Raw genomic sequence first — 3,665 nt, forward strand, 5'->3', positions numbered from 1 at the left:
CCTCCTCCTCCTCCTCCTCCTCCTCCTCCTTCTTCTTCTTCTTCTTCTTCTTCTGTCAGTCGTGGGGCCTGAACTCTGGGCCTGGGCACTGTCCCTCAACTCTTCAGCTCAAGACTAGCACTCTATCACTTGAGCCACAGCGCCACATCCAGCTTTTTCTGTTTATGTGGTGCTGAGGAATAGAACCCAGGGCCACATGCAAGCAAGACAAGCACTCTACCACTGAGCCACCTTCCTAGCCCTAGCCAGTTATTCTTAACTTTTGTTGAAATTTATAACTAACTATATTTTTTCCAAAGTGGGATGACTTTGAATATTGTTGTTTTTCAGGTTGTTTATACATTTTTTAACAAGAGCTTAATAACATTTTGAAAATAATAAAAACAGCGTACTGAATGAGTCAGAATGTTTTGTTTTGAAAATGGTCCGAGCACATCCAGTAAACTGTAAAGGATGCCACAGTTTCTACACTTTCTATAGTTACTGTCATCAGTAGCAAATAGTTGAAGAAAGCTGAATTATTCGGGTAGAATTTCAGGGAACTGAGATTGCTTTTATTTTTATTTTATTGATAGTACCAAGGATTAAACTCTGAGACTTGTGCTAGGCAAGTGCTTTATCACTTGAGCCATGTCCCTGGTTTTTTTTCTCTTATTTTAATTTTCAGATAGGGTCTCACACCTTTGCTTAGGCTGGCCTCATATTGAAATCCTTCTCAAGATTGCTATCTCTCAAGTAGCTGAGATTATAGGCATATGCCTCCATTTCCAGTCCCTAACTAAATCCAGTTTTTAAAGTATCACTTTGACCTTGAATAAGATTTTTACAAGTTTTACAGGTGCTTATGCTTGAAGAGATCATTTTATTTTACCTGATAAGCATTGCTTGAATGATAAGTCAAATTGTGAGTCTACAGGCATGTAATGATTATAAATTTAAATGTTTATTAGACAAAATTTTCTTTGAGCTAATACAGCAATTGCTTCTTATGTTAGAGTATCTTATCAAAACATGTCTTGATAGCCAGGTGTTAGGTTTTTAAAAAGAGGACTAGTAAGAAGTACACCACCCACGTGGTATTCAGGTTAAGGGGTAAGTTTATTCATCAGTCTGGCTGGCACCAGGCCATGTTAGCACTCCACATGGCTGGGATAGGCCTGGGAACGAGAGTGTCTGGCCCTGGGCTAGGCCTTATCTAGGGTAGGGGTGGGGAAAGGTGTAGCCACATCAAATCCAGATGTGACCTCAGCGGATGCAGATGTGACCTCTTCCAGGTGTTCCAGTTGCCTAGGTAATGCAGGTACTGGGTGGAGACTTTGCTGTGAGGAGGGTGGAGTCTGCTAGCCTTCCAGGAGTCGACCTTACATCCCAGCCTTTTAATAATCATGAAATAGGGCACAGATTCTCTCCGGCGACTTCCTGCTGACAAGGGGCATCGACAATAGGGGTAAAAGGCTGGAATGTGGTCCCCTCCCAGAGAAAGTAGCAAGCAGCAGCTGTGCCTTGGTAGGCATGAGTCCTTAGATGAAGTCTGCAGGAGGCAAGTCTCTTGGGTGAAGTCTGGAGAAAGTCCCATGAGGCATTGAGGGGCTGGAAAAAATACTAGAGAGCAAATAAATGTCAAGAGGAAGGACCTGGGGCTGAAAATGTTGGTAGTAATGTCCCTAGCTACTTCTGACATCTGGTGACTAGGTAGAGGAGAAGTAAGACAACAAAGGCAATAACGTAAATTCCTGTCCAGTTAATAGGTAGACAGGTATGGACATTAGAGGGGCAAGGTTTCTACTTCTATTAACCTCCCTACACTGCTTAAGTTTGAAAGGGCAGGCACAAAGTGGCTGATATGACATCATCTCCTCTTACTCCTCTCCATGTTCCCTTGTTCCCCAGACCGACTGAGTCTAGGTGCTCGTTGCTGGGATGGCTTGTCCCAGTTAGTATTCATGGATATTTGAACTCAAGGCCTGGGCATTGTCCCTGAGCACTTCTGCTCAAGGCTAGTGCTCTACCACTTTGAGTTACAGTACCACTTGTGTTTGGCTGGTTAGAGATAAGAGTCTTGAGCCATGCTTCCAGCCTGGCTCTTTGCAGGTTAGTTGGGAGATGGAGTCTTAGGGATTTTTCAGCCCAGACTGGCTTTGAATTGCAATCTTTGCCACAAAAACCCTTTATTATTTCCAATTAAAGCAACAGGGAGATCAAATAGAATAAGTAGAGCTTACCTGGTCCTTATCAAGAATTGCTAACAAATATTCTGCAATGACAAAACTCATTAGATGTGTGTAAGGTCCATTCCTGGACGGCGAACAGACCTCGCCCAGTACCTGCGTTACCTAGGCAACTGGGACACCTGGAAGAGGTCACATCTGCATCCGCTGAGGTCACATCTTAACCTGATGTGGCCACACCTTTCTCCCACCTGACCCCACTTCCCTTTACCTGGACACACCCTTCCGCACCCCCTACCCTATATAAGGCCTAAACCGCGGCAAGACCGCCCTTTTTTCCTTTGCCAGCCGCGTGGAGTGCCAACCTTGCCTGGTCCCAGCAGGTCTACTGAATAAACCCCTTACCTGAATACCACGTGCGTGGTGCAGTTCTTACTCGGCCACCTCTTTTTAAAAACCTAACAATGTGATGAGAATCTTAGCACAGATACGCCCAATATTTTAGAATCACGTATTCAGTACTAGAATACACAACACAAAACAAAAAAGGCAAAACTCAAAATCTAAAATTTTTGATAACAATGTTTAGACATCTTTACTAACAAAGCACATCAGGTGGGCGGGCCTCAGTTTCCAGGGCTTGTGAAAAGAGCAACTTGTTAGCAATGCACCTAACAATAGATGGATGGAGTAGTAAGCTTAGTGGAAGGGTAAGGGTCAGATGGGGCCAAACCGTTAGCCCACCATGTGGCCAAGATGGCGAACTCAAGATGGTGAATTTCTGAAAAAATGCAAAGAAAGCCTGAACAAATAGATCAAGCCTAGATTGGCTAGCCTTTGAGAGGGAAACTAGAGTGGGGGAGGGTCCCTGAGATCCAGCCTGTGTTGCACTCTTCAGGGCACAATCCAAAAAGTTGTAGAAAAGAAAAAGGGAGAGATAGAGAAAGTTGGACATGATTAGCAGAGAGCAAAGAAAGCCTGAAAGCAAACAGACTTCTGACCATTTAGCATTGCAGAGGCAAAAATTGTGAGGTAAGGGGTAGGTTTATTCATCTGTCTGTCTGGCACCTGGCCATGTTGGCATTCCACACGGCTGGGAAAAGCCTGGGAAAAAGAGCATCTGGCCCTGGGCTAGGCCTTATCTAGGGTAGGGGCGGGGAAAGGTGTGGCCATATCGAATCCAGATGTGATCTCAGCGGATACAGATGTGACCTCTTCCAGGTGTGCCAGTTGCCTAGGTAATGCAGGTACTGGGTGGAGACTTTGTTGGGAGGAGGGAGGAGTCTGCTCACCATCCAGGAGTGGACCTTACAGTAAGGTGATGTGCGCCTGTAGTCCAAGCTACTCAGGATGATGAAGCTTAAGGGTCACTTGAGCCCAGGAGTTGGAGAAATTAGCCTAGATACTATAGTGAGGCCCTGTTCTCTTCTCCCTCACTTCAAAAAAAAATCCCAAAACAAAAGCAAACAAAAAATGACCACAAGAATATGTCCTGAG

Source organism: Dipodomys ordii, unplaced genomic scaffold (genome assembly GCF_000151885.1).
Source record: "Dipodomys ordii isolate 6190 unplaced genomic scaffold, Dord_2.0 Scaffold219, whole genome shotgun sequence".
Lineage (NCBI taxonomy): Eukaryota > Metazoa > Chordata > Mammalia > Rodentia > Heteromyidae > Dipodomys > Dipodomys ordii.